Consider the following 18617-nt stretch of genomic DNA (forward strand, 5'->3'; position numbering starts at 1 on the left):
GTGAAAGGAACCTAATTGGTATACAGTCTGGACCAGAAGACTTGTTTTTGTTAAGTGACTTAAGTTGTTTCATTACTTCGAGTATATTTACTTCTACGTTGCTCACGTTGGCAGCTGTTCTTAGTTCGATCAGTCGGCAGCCGCAGCTCTCCCACACTGGCGCTGTCCCGTTCTTTGAAGTGGGTCCAACGCACGAATTACGTATCTTGTTACTATGTCACTGTCAATGAAACTAAGACATTCTTATCTACTAACAGTCATCAAAGTTTTTTCTTAATCACACTTTAACTACGTAATTTTATTTCAAAAACCGTGTTCTCTCACAGTTTCCATAAACGCCACTTGCGCTCTGATTGTCGCGCTGTTGATACGAATCGTGTAAATGGATAACTGTTTCCTGCTTACTGAAACACGCACGCAGTGTCGAGAAACAAGTTGTTCTTAATGTTTTTCACGAGCTTACAGAGGAAAACCAGCTCTGACGTTTCTCGAGAAACACTATTTAATAAAAATAGGAAGGTGTCTCATTTATATGCGTGATGTAATCTATAGATTGATCGTTACGTGTACTTGCGGGCGGCGTATCGAAAATCGTAATTTAGAGTGTTTTTCTTTGTTCGGTTTGAAAAACTAAATCACTTTAACATGAAATTCATCAAATGTGTGGTAATTAATTCATACGTAATAACTTTTTCAAGAAAGTGCACATCTAGTTTCCAATTACATATCGCATGAAAAATTCTAGTTTTCTTTGGAAACAAACATTCTTAGTTGTCGATATTTTAAAAAAGATTCTTAAATATTGTTGAAGTTAAGAATACATTACACAATTAAAATTTTTCGAGGAATATGAAAAGTAAAATACTGTGAATGTGCCCATTGTTTTGTAGGACAGATGTGATGTCTCGGGAGCCAGGGTGGTGAACCTGGTAGACAAATGGCAAGCAACAGTTTTCACGGCGTCGAGCTCACTACAACAATGCTGTAGTTTTGCAGTTGTCACCTTAACGCTGCAGTCTGAACCCAACAGAACTGATCTGGAGCAGAGGTAATGGATTTATCGCGAGAACTGGCATGACATTTAAGCTTGCAAACGTACTAAAAGCTTTGTGACACTGCTGAACGATGAAGAAATGCCGATCAGTACCTCATAAAAGAGGGCGAAATGTGGACCTTTTGCTGGCTTTGGATTCTGATGGCGTCCTTATGAACGTAGCAGTACTGAAATTTATTCCTCTCTCTCCGGTAAGGAAGGAGTTGGATTACCAGGCGACTCACTGTAATACCATCAGCGGCTTCATTATTTAAATACCTAGGAAATCCTCTGAAAATGTTGAATGATGGTTGGTTGTGTATTTAGGACAGAATGCCGGAAAAATGAAAGCTTCAGGAGTGTTATAACTATTCTGTGGGCCAGTGACTCGATAACGAACATTTGACAAGGGAGATGTAGAGCTGCAGTGGAAGGCGCCATCGCATTAACAGGGTCTCAAAAGCGTGGAAAAGAGGAATAAATACATTAGCATCTGAAGCTCATTCTGATGTTTACTCATTAGTGAAAAATCTTCGAGAAGATGCACAATACCACGGCCACCTAAATTTTGATGGGAAAAGAAGACAGAAGGGCGTCAGCAATGAAGAATGGCGAGTCGGTTACGAAGGCCAAAGGAACTTCAGACTTGTGTAAACTTAAACCATTTCTGACTTGGGTGGGCTACGCACAGAATTTGCAATGACGAAGATAACGTCAGAACCATTGAAAAAAATTGTAAATGTTGGAAGGTACTTGAACTGTTTGCTATCTTGTAAATACTGTAAATAATGACTACCGCCTCCTGGCGTTCCCTCGAAACGACACAAAGTCGACTACATGTCTCTTGAAATTTGTAAAATATTCTCCAATGAAGACTGACAAGAGTATCTCAAGGACCAAGCCTTTTCTACGCAATAATCGCAGCACTTGCCTTGAAAGGGTCTTTTGAATCAAAATCTGTACCGGCAGACACCGAATGAAAATTCTTTAGAGTGCAAACTTCGGCAATAAATATGGAATTAAATCCATACCTCATCCCTCTGTTAGAAGACGAGCAAACCTGCATGAAACTGGTGAGGACGAAATAATCATAAAAAAGCGACAGGTCGCAGTTTTGCAGCCTTTCCACACTTGCTGAAGCTAATTTCCAGTAGCACATGTCGTCGACTACAGAAGGCCTGTTCAGGATGCGGCTAGGCGCCCGCTCGCCGCAAAACGGGACGATCAGATGATGTTACGCAGCGCATCTTTTGCTTGTAATTTTTGACTTATGTCGTTGAGGGTAATGTGTTTGTTTGCTTTTGTATTCTCACGTTAATTCCTTTTCCACAGTTGTTGTTATATTAACTGTTAGTTCATTCCCTTCAGTCAGGAACCGCGCTGCTGCTACGGCCGCAGGTTCGAATCCTGCCACGGGCATGGATGTGTGTGATGTCCTTAGGTCAGTTAGGTTTAAGTACCGTAGTTCTAAGTCTAGGGGACTGATGACCTTGAATGTTAAGTCCCATACTGCTTAGAGCCATTTTTGTCAGTTCATTTTGCTTTCTAATTGACATGCTTGCCATATCGATTGCTACTTTTGTAGTGGCTATTAGGAGTATGTGTTTTAAGGAATTTTTGTGTTATTGTAAGTAAACGGTGCAACTGCAATAAAATCTGATAAAGCAAATTTTACAGTTATAATCGACCTCAATGTCTACAAGGTTTTGACATTTTTCGAAGCTATCAACATAACAGAACTATCAAATAAACCAACAAATATACAGCATAACTAAAGAAAAGTACTAAAAGTTGTAATGCAATACTAACGGAATACCAAAAGAAATCACGTATTTTAATGAACCCACGCACACTGACGTTATGTGCTTAACCGAAGATACATAAATTCAACTCATACCAGCTCAACTGTCAATCTGATAAATAGCGCAATATATTTGATCAGTAAAAACTGAACAAACTACTAACAGAGCTGTATACATATAACAAGAAATGTACCAAAAAAAATTCAGGTACTTTTGCAAAAGCAATAAAAGACATCCAGATTTCACGTAATGCGAAATTTCTCCCTTTTCATGTTGCAAACCTACATACAAAGATACCAGTACAGGAAAGAATATGAATTATGTAGCAAAATCTATTACAGCAGAGGAAAACGACTGCAGAAACTTATTAAATCAGAGATCTCCTTAAAACGAATTTGTCAAAAAATTATTCTGAATGAAATGGAAAGATCTATATTCAAGCATTGGAGTAGCTATGGGAAATTGTGTAGCTGGCACAATTGTGAACATTTTTCTCAACACATCAGAAGAAAACTTTTTACGCTAATAGTGCCCTGTACTTAATAAGATCGTTTACTATTATAGATATATTTATGACACGCTAATGTTGATTGATGGAGACAATACAGACAATATTATCCTGAAGTTACTGAACATCCTCCATCCCAATACCAAATTTACTGTGGAATTGGAATTGGACAATTTAGCAAACTATCTTGACCTAAAAATTAGCAAAGGCAACAATCGCCACACATTTGACATATACAGAAAACCGACCACCAGAGATAATGTAATAAATGCTAACTCTAAGCATCCCAAAACAGAACAGCATGCCATTCTCCACTGCACGATTAATATAATTTACTTCTAGAAAAACCAGCTATATAAAAGGAACTGAAAACACTGTTACATACCCTACAAAAATGATTTTGATCCAGATACACCAACCAAAAAAACACAACCGAAACTCACCACGATACATAACATAAATCTTACCAAAGGAACCTCAACAAAACATAGAACCTACATACTTACAATTTACTCAGGACGAATGTCAAATAAAGACAAATGCACTATTTAAAACCCCAAACATAGAATTGGCTTTGCATACAAACAACAATGTTACATCGAAATTTCGTTTAAGTGCAACCAAAATCTCAGAACATGCCACTTCTGGAATATACAAAACTGACGATTGCAACAATTTCTATATTGACTAAACCACACGAAATTAATACCAGATTTTGAGAACACACTAGAAGCGGTAACTGATCAATCACGCTTCAGTTTCCACCTGAAAACTCAACACCACGAAGTGGAGCTAATTGAAATTGTGTTAGAAATATTACAGAAAATACTATGAACATTCTGGAAGAACTGAAAATTTATATTCTTACCAGGAAATATCCACACGAAATTCTAACTGAACACAGATTTTAAACAGAAATACTATCTAGAAAACTGACAAAACAGAACACGAAAAGACAGTCAAATGTTAAACAAAATGTACATGGACCATAGATAAACTTTAAAGGAAAATAAGTACACCGATAGGTAATAATCTCCGGTAAGCTGTTATTTATTTTGCAAACACATAGTAAAGAACTGTCAAAACTGAATTGTCAACATATCTGACAAACTTATTTTTACGTTTCGTAAGTACAAGATCTATTACACTTTGTGAGACATGACAAAGACTACTATATATGCAATATAGTCGTCACTTCCGACTAGATGTAATTACCAGTGCTAATGAAAATGCGAATCAGCCACAGTTTATGTACAGTTACTCTTACTGATGTTATTTCACAGGTCACTTGATAGCGGCAATAAGCTGAAACAGACCTGTCGTGAAAAATATTAAAAGACATACCTCATTGCAGCTAGTTTGCAGCATTAGTATCCATAATGTCTTATACTGACGAAATATAAATTTGTGCATTTAAATTTCGTTCTAAAACAGCAGTCGTCATAAGGCTGCAACACTTTTAAGAAATACGTTTTCATACTTCCCTTCCCCCCATTCTTTGCCTCTTCAAAATGTTAAAAGAGACATTGAATTTCATTGTCAGTTATCATTACGCTGAATCTTACTGTCAGTTCTCATTAATACAACAGACCTAAAACTAAAATTCACCACGGCACGTGATGACGGGCCACCCTGAAGCGACACGCGGTTGACCACTGCTCTTGTGACCTCGGGCTGTGGCGTCGCAACTAGCGCGCGATCGCCCATTTGTCTATTAAAAGCTTTACTTCACAATGTATGTGGGCTGCAATGTAAGCCGCTAGAGTATTACACGGTCAGTAACGGACGAGCTGTGTCCTGCAGACTGACGTCACGATCATCTGTTGCAGCTGCGCGTGTGACAGCAGTGGAGTAACGCTGGCTGGCCACTTATTATACGAAACTAAAAATGTTAATAACTAATAAAGGAATAACCCGAGGAACGTCATATTAGATGTACAACCTTCTGTTGTGAAAACAAACAATATGTCAAAGTCTGAGATCGAAAATAGTTGTATTTTGGAAGTTAGTAAAATTCCATAAAAAAAACGTAATTTTCCGACAGTCAAGAGTTTAAATACAGTGATGTAATAGTTCACCTTCAGTTGTGACAAATTTGGAAAGTTTTTAGTTTCAGGAAACCTCTGGGACTTTTCTATAATAATAACTTCAAGAATCCTAAGTAAATATGTGTATTGTGTGTTAGGGTGCGTGTGAATGAGAATGCGTGCGTGGGAGTATGTGGGACGTTCGGCATTATTAAAAAATCTTTCATGTAATTCTCTACAGGAACTGGCAAGTGTTCCAACTCTGTAACGTGGGAACGAATCCACTAGTGGTTCCCCTACTAGTGAATGTTGCATGTCCAAGTATGTATGCTTATGTTAAGACAGCCAGAACATTCGCGACTACATAATAAATTTCCAGATATAGAGTAAAGCTCATATTTCATTTTCTTCTGTTTATTTAATTAGACAAGTTTCGTGTTGCTTAATTTGATGACGTCAATGAGCCTAGAGAAGTGCTTGCTAGATTTTGGCGCGAGCCGCGCCCTAGAAGTGAGTTCTCATTGGTCGTAAATGCTGACAGTCAATGAGAAGCGAGACGGCTGGCCGCCTAGCGAGGAGATATAGTTTTGAGTGTCCGAGAGTGAGAAAGGGGAGTCGCGAGCTACCTTTGATTGGAGGCGGTTATGCTGGATGTGACTTTTCGCATTATGTGTAAGATGAAGTCTTGGGATCACTTTGGCGTTATAGTCCAGTGTTAATGGTATCTGGTAGTGACCAGAAACTGTTTATGAAAACTTTAGAGTGTTGTGATAATTCGTTTCGACGAAAATCGCGAGTGAACTTTGAATTATATAGCGTGGCGGTACTGAGTATATTCTTACTGAGTATTTTATAGCGAGCATAAACTTCTACTAAAGACAACCACTGAATATCGTGTGCAGATGTAATTGGCCGATCATTGACTGTGTTACAAGTAATAGGTTTCGCAATTCGGGAAGGTAGAAGTTCTGGCTGTTTTAGGTATGGTGATAACTGTGAGCAGAAACTTTAGTAATTTTCGTAAATGTGGGCTGATGATCTTGCTTAACGGCAATAAAGATCTATTGAAGGTTTAAATTTGAGCTTCATGTTTAAAGTACGAGTGTCATCCCCTTTCCGAATCATTTCTTTAAAGTACGTAGACAATTTTCAGCAAATTTTATAGCGGCCTCCGGCGTGTAGCTATGAAGTTACAGTTTCCTCAACACTGCTTTTCTGTGAGCTGGTAAGTAGCTGCAGTCAGGAGTTTACGTGCGAAGATCTACCGCTGTAATGAGATAGGTGAACAAAAATTATAAAAGAAATTGCATTGCAGCAGCAACATATAATCCGTCGCAATTGGTGCATCGCACGCACGCACGTAAAAAAAAAATCCGTCACAGGGCCACATCTGTGCAGAGCCGCTGGACGTGTCAGCCAGTGCGCCTGTTGCTGTGAAGAGCCAGCCAGTGTGTCGCTCCGCGCAGCTGTCGCAACCCCGAGGGAAGTGACAAGACCGTGACTCAGAGAGAACGTTTCACACTTGCATAAGCAATGCTAAGGTAATCGGCAGACCTACATCGACGGATAAGATGGTAACAGATCGCTTCTGCATACAAAAACATTGAGAAACCAGCCAGCGACCGGACACTCTTGCTCACTGACCGATGAAGGTGTCAGGTTTACCGCAAGGGAAATCAAAATTTTAAAATCAGCGTGCCTAGTTTTTCGATACACCAGTTCCCGTGAGATCACCGAAGTTAAGCGCTGTCGGGCGTGGTCGGCACTTGGATGGGTGACCATCCGGACCGCCATACGCTGTTGCCATTTTTCGGGGTGCACTCAGCCTCGTGACGCCAACTGAGGAGCTACTCGACCGAATAGTAGCGGCTACGGCCACAGAAAGCCATCATAACGACTGGGAGAGCGGTGTGCTGACCACACGCCCCTGCTATCCACATCCTCCACCGAGGATGACACGGCGGTCGGATGGTCCCGGTAGGCCACTCGTGGCCTGAAGACGAACTGCTAATTTATCCGAGGAGTTAGAAGCAGAGGGACGAAACAGTATTTGCCAACACAGAAGTAGAGGTATAATGGCCAGATAGCTCGAAACACATTTTGGGTTTCAACAGAATGCGAAGAAATGTCTGTTTTGCTTGGGAACAAGAATCCAAGAATGCGAACTTCTGAAATACTTATATTTTGTGACGAAGTAAATATAGCACGAACAGACTGGATGGCAGGCAAATAGTGTGGCGTATGAAAACACAGATATTGCCAAGGAAGCTTGTACACACTGCGAAACATTGTGAGGGTTTGCTGACGGTGTGGTTGCTGCAGGCTGTGAAAACTTGTATTTTATAGAAGGTACAATGGATCAAAACGTGCTTGTATACATCTTAAGAGAATATACTGAAACTACACATCCCTTCTCAGGACACAGACAATACCACTGAATACTTATGGAAACTGCTTGAAGAGAACATCAGCAAAAGGCAAATGTCTAACAACGAAGACGTAAAACAAGCTCTTCAAGAAGAACAGGACAAAATTCCATTCTAGATTCTTTCCAGGGGAATACAGAAGCGTCCGATTCCACTCGTCTGCTTTGACCCATGACGTCACCAGTATGGCGGTAACGACCATTCTCAACGTCTCCAATACAGCGCCTACGATGTCATTGCATAAACACGACAACAGACACGAAAATACATATAAACCAACAAACACATATCCCTCCAAAAATATAATGAAACTAACGGGACCAGCGCGGGAAACTGGGGGTTTTTGGGTGGCGACAAACTAATTATAAATACATACACACACTACGATCCCACACCACACAAAATGACGACATAAAAACACCACAAAATTCCCAAATTCCGCTACACTCACAATATCGACAGGAATCGGTCGCTTCCCTTCACCTACATAGCTCAACCGCAATTGTCGAAACCATAAAATAAAAACCAATTATTCCAAACATTATAATCACACCACAACTCTCCATACCACAAAACCAACACCTAAAACAACAGAAGTTGGACTCGGACACTTCCCTTGACCTATATAGGTGAAGAGCAGCTCACGATAGCAAAAGACATACATAACTACGACACATTGGAATCTGACACTTCCCTTGACCTCTATAGCTCAAATACAACTGACGATACCAAAAAACTGAAATTGAGTACTTTCCCTAGGATACATAAATCAACCACAAGTGCCGATACCAATTCATCAACCACCAACACATGCAGCAAATAACACTGACCCTACAACACATAAAAACCCCACCAAACATCATAACATGCACACAATAGACCCAAAAAAAACATTACCTACCACAAAAAGGTTCCAGCGCTATACACTAGGTCAGCCACCCCAATCACACACACGCACACAGACATACACAAACAAACAAAGGAACACAACCAAAACAAACCCCCAACTCGCATATTCTGCTTGCACACGCCGGATTTCACTATCTCAGCCACAAGCCGAAAAAGCTGCAGAAACTTAATGACGGACAATATGTCGCACCCCATTTCAGCCCGCATACGTGCACTATCAGACTTAGAAGTCACATCCATACCTAATAAAAGAAGCTCCCGTTGACCCATTTTCAGGCTGTATAGATATATGTATAAATTGAGTGGACTAATACTTTATGAAGTAGCTTTTGCATGAAATTTTCTATTTTATTAACTTGATTATCGCTACGAACGTATTCTGTTACTTGTTTTTCAGTAAAATCACTTATCGAAGTGTCCGCCACTGGTAGCTGAGTGGATAGCGTGACGGAATCTCATACGTAACGGCCTTGGTTCGATTCCCGGCTGGGTCGGAGATTTTCTCCGCTAAGAGACTGGGTGTTGTCGTGTCCTAATCATCATTTCATCCCCGCCGACACGCAAGTCGCCGACGTGGCTTCAACTCTGAAGACTTGCACCAGGCGAACCGTCTACCCGACGGGAGGCCCCAGCCACACGGCATTTACATTTACATTTATTGAGGTACTGTTGTTTCCACAGCATTGGCTCTTCAGATTTTGCATTCGCTTCATTTCACGTTCCATAACCTTACTTTTTTTAAAATATACAGCTAGATTACGTCTTGGACTCACTGTACGCTGGTCTGTGTGCTTGCGAAGCTACTATGCCGTATTTCATACTTTTTCATTCACACTTACATATTACGACAATGTGCAGTTTAACTGATACACCACGTTAAGGATACCTTCAAGGTAAGTCAATTTTGTACGTTTCCTTATGCTAGTGTCGGGAAACGGGACCTCATAGGCTGCCCATGTTTCAAAAACCATGACTTAACATCACTAGTACTGCTGACTTCTCGTAAGATTAGCATTTGGCTAAGTAAAATCTACTTAAACGTATTTAACAAATGCCTGTATCAATTTTATAATTCCGACATATTTCAGTCCTCTGATGGCAACTAATAGCAAGAGCCAAGTCAATTCATACAGTTCTCGCAATGGAAATGAATGGGTCGTTTTGGGTTCAAGATGTTTCTATCGTCTGTACAGGGGGGCACAGAAATTTATGCTGCACTTTCATCGTGACATTTTAACGTCGAGGGCACAACTTCGTAACCGACAGCGTCGTGTCCAGTAACATTCGCTGTTTTGCAACGAAATATACGACAAAGGCACAGTCCCGACTGTAACAGCTTGCCTGCGCAACACGCCACACGGAAACCGACGCCGTTCAGGCGGACCCAACATGCGCTGCGTTACGAGACGTCACGCTTTCCTGTCACGCAGATTTCAGTACAGCAAGAGCCTGGTAAGCGCTGCAAGGTTTATAAAGTTGTAATGCCGCCTCATCCGTTTACTCACATCAGCAAATCACATAACATTTTACGTCACAGAACCGTGAAACACAGTCTACAAAAGGCAAAAAGATCGTAAGGTCGGGTTTGTAACTATGTATTTGTTTACGTTATGGCACAATTAAATCCGAGAATCCAGCTTAATTGTTGTATTTCTCTTTACAACAATTTAATTTAAGCTAGTCCGTTCACTGTTATGTTCGTCTTTCCCAAAAGCGGCGTAAATCTTAATTTGTTTCATATAGAATCTTTCGCACTAGTTGGTTGTTTACGTGCTGTTTGCATACAATGAAGTTACATTTTATTGTGATTAAGATAATTTAGCGAATACTGCAGTTGAGTGAGTGCTTAATTACTGTTGCAAGCGGCAATAACGTTTCACGTTATATCATACAGCTGACGCGCTAACCTGTAGGCCTAATTCTTGCTGCCCATAAGTAACAAAAATTCGTGTAGGGAAAAGTGTGGTAAGTGATTTAATTCTATTTTTAAGCGTGTTTTGACAGATGTGAGAATTACCGAACAATCAGCTTAATAAGCCACAGCTGCAAAATACTAACACGAATTCTTTACAGACGAATGGAAAAACTAGTAGAAGCCGACCTCGGGGAAGATCAGTTTGGATTCCGTAGAAATACTGGAACACGTGAGGCAATACTGACCTTACGACTTATCTTAGAAGAAAGATTAAGGAAAGGCAAACCTACGTTTCTAGCATTTGTAGACTTAGAGAAAGCTTTTGACAATGTTGACTGGAATACTCTCTTTCAAATTCTAAAGGTGGCAGGGGTAAAATACAGGAAGCGAAAGGCTATTTACAATTTGTACAGAAAGCAGATGGCAGTTATAAGAGTCGAGGGACATGAAAGGGAAGCAGTGGTTGGGAAGGGAGTAAGACAGGGTTGTAGCCTCTCCCCGATGTTATTCAATCTGTATATTGAGCAAGCAGTAAAGGAAACAAAAGAAAAATTCGGAGTAGGTATTAAAATCCATGGAGAAGAAATAACAACTTTGAGGTTCGCCGATGACATTGTAATTCTGTCAGAGACAGCAAAGGACTTGGAAGAGCAGTTGAACGGAATGGATGGTGTCTTGAAGGGAGGATATAAGATGAACATCAACAAAAGCAAAACGAGGATAATGGAATGTAGTCGAATTAAGTCGGGTGATGTTGAGGGTATTAGATTAGGAAATGAGACACTTAAAGTAGTAAAGGAGTTTTGCTATTTGGGGAGCAAAATAACTGATGATGGTCGAAGAGGATATAAAATGTAGACTGGCAATGGCAAGGAAAGCATTTCTGAAGAAGAGGAATTTGTTAACATCGAGTATAGATTTAAGTATCAGGAAGTCATTTCTGAAAGTATTTGTATGGAGTGTAGCCATGTATGGAAGTGAAACATGGACGATAAATAGTTTGGACAAGAAGAGAATAGAAGCTTTCGAAATGTGGTGCTACAGAAGAATGCTGAAGATTAGATGGGTAGATCACATAACTAATGAGGAGGTACTGAATAGGATTGGGGAGAAGAGGAGTTTGTGGCACAACTTGACCAGAAGAAGGGATCGTTTGGTAGGTCATGTTCTGAGGCATCAAGGGATCACCAATTTAGTATTGGAGGGCAGAGTGGAGGGTAAAAATCGTAGGGGGAGACCAAGAGAGGAATACACTAAGCAGATTCAGAAGGATGTAGGTTGCAGTAGGTACTGGGAGATGAAGAAGCTTGCACAGGATAGAGTAGCATGGAGAGCTGCATCAAACCAGTCTCAGGACTGAAGACCACAACAACAACAAGCGTGTAATCTGTGTTGCCAGGCGTGACAAGTGTGGATGGATACTCCTCAGTGGAAATCACTTAAAATAATTAGTCACTAGAGGGCAAATTGTTTCAGAAATAGCTTACAGAAGTTGGCACAGGATGTAATTTATATCAAACCAAATGCTAACAAATAATTTAATGTATTCCATGATAAATTCATATTATTTGTAAACAGCTCTCTACACAAGTTAATCAGAAAGGATACTAAACAGCCACGTAAAAAACCAAGGATCACTACAACGATCGAAGTATCTTTTGAAAGGAAAGGGAAATTTATCTTTTTGCAAGAAGAAGTAGGAATCCTGAGTGGTTGCACGCTAAGAAGATACTTAAAATTACTAAGTAACATTATTAAAAATGAAAGAACATATACATAATGTTAGAAAGAAGACTATATGAAATTTAGTGAAATGAGAGACAGGATAACCAGCCATAAAAAGACATTACTATTTAACCGAACAGAAGGGGTATAAATAATGAGCCACAGGTAGCAAATGCACTTAATAATCATTTTTATATATAATAGAAATCGGTAGGGACAGACAGTTAAAGAGCAAAATCAGAGCAGTATCTTGAAAATATAACTTCCATAAAATTCAATCGTATGAATATATTCCAACTTCGCCTTCTGAAATTAATGAAATTACACATCGTCTCGAAAGTAAAAACTCTTCTGATTTTGATGGCATTTCCAACAGAGTACTAAAAATTTTTCCCATTCAATAAGCGCAGTCTTATATGAAATGTGCAATGCATCACCAACTCCAGGTCATTTTTCCGTGCGACTGAAATGTGCAGTTGATAAACCTCTGTTGGAGGAAGCTAATGAGACGGATGTCGGTCAGTACCGACCTGTTTCATGGCTGACATTCTCAAAAATTTTTGAGAAGATGACGTATTCTAAGATATTATCTCACCTTAGTGACAATAGTATCCTTATCAAATTACAGTTTGGGTTTCAACAGGGCTCCTTTACTGAGAATGCCAATTACACGTTCACTCACCAGATTTTACAAGCATTACATAATAAAACAGCGCCAATTAGTATTTTCTGTGATCCCTCTATGGAATTTGACTGCGTGGATCACAGTATCCTTCTAGATAATTTTAGGTCTTATGGGACTGATGGTATGGGCAACCAATGGATAATATACCTAAGCAAAGAATGTAGAAAGCTGTACTTAGTAACTCAAGCAATATAGTCCAGGGACATAATTCTGACTGGGAAGAAATCACTTATGGGTTCAGTCTTATACCACTACTATTCCTAATACATGTAAATGATCGTCCATCGAGTATACAACAGCTAGAATTGGTTCTTTTTGCAGATGACACTAGTATCGTAATCAATCCAAGCCCACATACGGAAACAAAACAAATGGTAAACAAACTCCTCACAATTATTAACGGCTGGTTTTCTGCTAGTGACAGAAGATATTCAGCTTCAAACATCTACAGGTAGTACAGCAAGGATGAGTAACATGGTGAGAAAATATATAGGGAGGAAATTTCAAAATTCTTATGGGTCCATACTGATGAGAACTTAAATTGGGAAAAAACACTTCGCAACTCCCAAAACTTAGTTCAGCTACATTTGCACTTAGAATTATTGCAAATTTTGGCGGCAGACATACCAGTAATTTGGCATGTTTTGCATATTTTCATTCAATAATTTCGTGCAGAATAATGGTCTTCGTAACTCATCTTTCTTGTAAATAATCCACTATAATTCAAAAGGAACAATGATGTACATAATTACTATACGAAAAGCAAAAATAACCTTACTACCCCACATTAAGGTTGGTGCAAAATGCTGTGACAAAAACTTTTGATGACTTACACAGTCATATGAAACGTCAGACAGCGAAGTAAAATTTGATAACAAAGTGATAAAGTTTGTCCTTACAAGTCCTACTCCGTAGAAGAATTTCTATTACCGTAATGCGTAAAAGGAGGTAGGTAGGAATTACCAACTCGTGTCGGTATATTTAATTTTTTTTAAAAGTAAAAAGGCTATCAAATCTTCAGAATTGAACCTATATACAGATCAATTTGCGATGTAAAAGTACAATGACTCGTTCCCCATCATTAAGACATATCATGGAAAATGGTCAATTGAACACTTAAGTAACAGTATATAGAGGGCTCTTTCATAATGCACAAACATTACACAAACTTATTGTGAAATCACGAACTCCCAACGTAATTTTCGCCTCTCAACCTAACCAACATATTGAGTAATGCCACAGATCATTCCTTCACAACCTAAACACTACAAAATTTAAAAGTATTGAAATAAATACAAAGCGTCGTTTCGCCGCCAGAGGCAATGTTATACGTAGCGATTGGCTGACAACCAGCAAAGACAACGAATTTGGATTAAAAATTTTCGAAGACAAAGTATGTAACGAATTTTAAGCATTGCACTGTCAAATAGTTGTATTCCCGTTTTTATTGGGACCAAACGATTTCGGTCCACCATCTGATCGTCTTCGGGTACCCAGTACCGAAACAAGAGAATCAGGTAAGTGTGTACAATTCTAATATGTAACTAGAATGTGCAAATACATTACATGCAGCCCATCACTCATTATTATAAGATACTTACAAAGTCGAACTCAGCTATGCACTTTTACAGCTGAAATAAGAAACGTAGCTTATGTGATGTTCCATTACTGTTATTAACTGTCTACGAGTAACAGTGGTGTCCTGACAACGAACCAGCGTCCTATGCGCACGGGGTCGCATCGAGGCATGGCTGGCACTACAATTTCGCAGGATGAGTCACCTGACACATCGGAACACAAGCCATCTGAATCAGACGCCGTTTTCCGTTCACAACGTTGTTCTCACGTTTTTCAGAGATTAAATATGCGATAACGGGCGACAAATGTCGATCAATAAGTTATCAAAGGCTAGAGATGTAAATCTACCACAGTGAAGTCCCCTTTCTTTTGCTCGAAGTGGTGCTACTTTCTCTTGGGTAAAGCCTAATTTACACATCGACACCGGGTTGCGTGCAAATACGCTACTGCCCAATGCGCATGCGCGGCGCGCGTTTGCGCAAGTCAATGACTTGGTGAAACTAAACATTTTCGGCTTCTGCCAGGTCTGGAGATTAGTGGCGAGAGTCTGGAAGTTTGGTGTGGCGATAGGGTGTAAAACTGGCGTATGAAGTGAGGAAAGAAGGAAATGGTTCGTTTATTGGATACCTATGCTAGGCATAAGTGTTTGTGGGATTTAAATGGTGCGTACTAAAAAGCAGTCGCGTTGTGCGTGAGACCATCATATGCGATTAGAGCATGAATGGGTTGACAGCGTCTGAGCTGTAAAGGAGAGTTCATTCGATTAGGAGTGGATACACAAAATAATTAAGAAAAATACAGGCATGGGAAACATCTAGCTGTGGAACAGTCCACTTTTACAAAACTAAACGCCCTTGGTTTGAGTTGGCAGATTCTTTTTTAACGGAAACTGTTAACAGGAGGAAAAGTTACACAAATCGTTATGAATTTATTTGAAGGCGACAGCAGTGTTCATTGAGAAACGTATTTGAACTTCGCAATGTTTCCATGATTGTTGTAGCTTTTCATTCATGTCCCTCCTTGTTCCTTAACTCAGTTATCGAGACGCTCCTGGTCTGCTTGCTGTGGTTGTACAGACTGTTGAGGAGCTGCTTTTCTCTGAGAAACTACCGTACGCAGCACTGACAATTTTGTCAACTGTTTCTAGCAGCGGTGGTATTGGTTCTTCATACAAGCGAGAGTGGGAACCCGAATTCCAAATGCATTTCTCACGACACAGTGAGCTACATGCTTTGTTCGAAAATCAGTGAAGCATGTGGCCAGAAAGGCTAAGTTAAATGTTGTGTTAAAGCAAACACGTCACTAGCTATTACATCTGAACCTTCTAGCACGATGAGAGTTCTGGACAGTCACTATACAATGTGATTTGTAATTTCACTTCCGGCGTCTTTACTTCACACACTACAATATTTTTGCTTCGTCACTGCAGTACAGACTATTTAGGGGAAATATAACCTATTCTGGTAGCATTCTATGATAAGATAACTTTAAGGGTTTTGCATTACAGTTTGCTTCTGCAAGATCACTGAGCAACGGAGCTGACGTCTTATCTTTCTTCACTCATGGACCCAAACATGTTTCTTATTTCTTTTCTCATGCAGTGATTTCACGCAAAGAGGCATTAATTAACTACGCCACAACTCGTACAGCTGCCGAAACTTTCAGTTTAGACACGACTACGGCACTCACAAAACTATGAAACTTACGTGAACACAGGTTGCTGATGATGTTTCGTTTGTGGGTCGCTCACCAGAGCGGTTATCGGCGCCCGTACAAATTCCCAATCTTTAGTCAGTCCGATCTCGCCATTTCGATAAAATATGATGATGAAGACGACACAAACGCCCAGTCCCCAAGGGAAGAATAATCCCCAACCCAGCGGGGAATCGAACCCGGGACCCCGTGATGCAGTTGTAGCAACGGTAGCCACTAGAACACGAGCTACGGACGTGAACACCAGTGCCACCGTGTCTTCTGTCATGTATTATAAAACCACCTGCGTGCGACTCGTTTCACACAAGCGCAATGCCGTAGTGTACACTAGCCTTAATGGAACAACAGCCACACAGACACTAGTAGTTAGCGAATGAGGAAACCAGATCGCTCCGAACAGCGCTCCTCTTAAGACACTGCAGCAGAGTCCAGCTGACCGCCTTACCTGTCTCTCTCGGGTGCTCCAGCGGACGCCTCTGCGCCCCTGGCTGCCGCCCGCCTGCCTTCTCTGTCAGGACTGAGCCGGGCGAGCGGCGCACACAGCTGAGAGCCGCAGCGGCAGCCGGCGCTGACGTCACGGGGCGGCGTTGCCAGCTCGCCCCCCAGCAGCAGGCCGAAGGCCGGGACCGCACTGCGCGTCAGAGGGGCGGGGGGCGGCGCGGCGCGGCGCGGCTGCACTTGGGCCGGACTGTGTAAGCGGCGCTGGCTGGGGATCGAGTCTGACGACAGATGAGAAACTGAACCATCTTCTGGACTCAGCTGTACTGTGTAAACGCTATACCTGGATCCACCGGAGCAGGTTCAGGTGACATCTACGCTAGCACGTAACACGCATTGCAACACGGCTCAATTCGCCTATCGAGACGAGTATTGCGCTGCCGTGCGGGATTAGCCAAGCGGTCTAAGGCGTTACTGCTATGGATTGTGCGGCTGGTCCTGGCGGAGGTTCGAGTCCTACCTCGGACATGGGTGTGTGTGTTTGTCCTTAGGATAATTTAGGTTAAGTAGTGTGTAAGCTTAGGGACTGATGACCTTAGCAGTTAAGTCCCATAAGGTTTCACATTTGATTACTGCGCTGCGACCGCATATACAGGGAGTTTCAAAAAGAATATTCGTATTTTGATTGCAGATATTTATTAAACTTTAAGACATACGAATATGAATCATTACACACATATTTACGAACCTCTCAAGTTCAGATTACAGATGTTTCATATGTGCTCCATCAGTGACACGAACATTATCACATCGATACTCAAATTGCTTCCATACTGTGGCTTGTCATTTATCACTGTTGTTATGGCGGTATGCATCAGGTTCTTCAACTCCTCCAGGTTCTGTGGGAATGTTGGAACATAAACGTTGTCTCTAACGAAACCTCACAGGAAAAAGTCAGAGGGTATCAAACCCAGTGACCGTGGAGCCCAGGTGACACATGCTAAGTCGCCAGCTCCTTGGCGACCAATCCAACGGTTCGGTAGAGTTTCATTCAGATACTCACGCACTTGGCGACTCCACTGAGGGGGTGCCCCGTCTTGTTGAAAAATGAAGTTGTCTTCGTGCAGCCTCGAAAACAAGCAGTTTTGTAACATAGCGAGATACTGCTGACTGTTAACTGCGTTTCCATCAATGAAGAATGGGCCATAAACAGATGATTGGGATATCGCACAAAACACATTGACTTTGGGCGAACCTCGTACATGTTCAATGGCTGCTTATAGGTTCTGTAGGCCCCAAATTCGAACGTTGTGTTTGTTTACCTGACCACTAACATGAAAAGTCGCTTCTTCACTTAACACAATGCGTTATTCGAAAGTGTTATAATTGTCAATAGCATAAACAATCTCGTTTACAAAATGCCACACTTTTGCGTTTGTCGTCGTGACGCAGAGCTTGTAACGGCTGTAACTTGTATGGCGACACAACCAACCGACGGCTCAAAACACGCCAAGTTGTTGTTGTAGGCAGTTGTAACTCCCGACTGGCACGACGAGTTGATTTTGAAGGACTAGATTGCAAAGTAGTATGAATTCGTGCAACATTTTCTTCAGGAACATGACGGCGGGCAGGACTCTTTCCTTTACATACAAATCCTGTGTCTAGAAACTGTCGATGCCATCTGCGAATGTTCCGCCCATTCGGATGGATCAATTTGGTACCTCAGGCTGAAGCGTCTTTTCACTGTAATCACGGAACTGCACTCGAGAACACAAAATGATTTCTGCTGCAGAGTAGCCATTTTAAACATATGTCGGTTACCAAGCAAAACAGAAGACAACTGACATCTAGCGGCTAT

General features: G+C 41.0%; 1 protein-coding gene across 1 annotated transcript in view; it reads right to left on the reverse strand.

The window, feature by feature from the left end:
* LOC126108666 (ankyrin repeat domain-containing protein 65-like) overlaps window positions 1-16827 on the reverse strand; it is a 42704-nt gene extending 25877 nt beyond the window's left edge. The window contains exon 1 of the mRNA XM_049913977.1: window positions 16767-16827. The gene's annotated coding sequence lies outside the window, so the exon portion shown is untranslated. The remainder of the gene's footprint in view (window positions 1-16766) is intronic.
* Between the last annotated feature and the right edge of the window lie 1790 nt (window positions 16828-18617).

The sequence above is a fragment of the Schistocerca cancellata genome, chromosome 11 (genome assembly GCF_023864275.1).
Source record: "Schistocerca cancellata isolate TAMUIC-IGC-003103 chromosome 11, iqSchCanc2.1, whole genome shotgun sequence".
Lineage (NCBI taxonomy): Eukaryota > Metazoa > Arthropoda > Insecta > Orthoptera > Acrididae > Schistocerca > Schistocerca cancellata.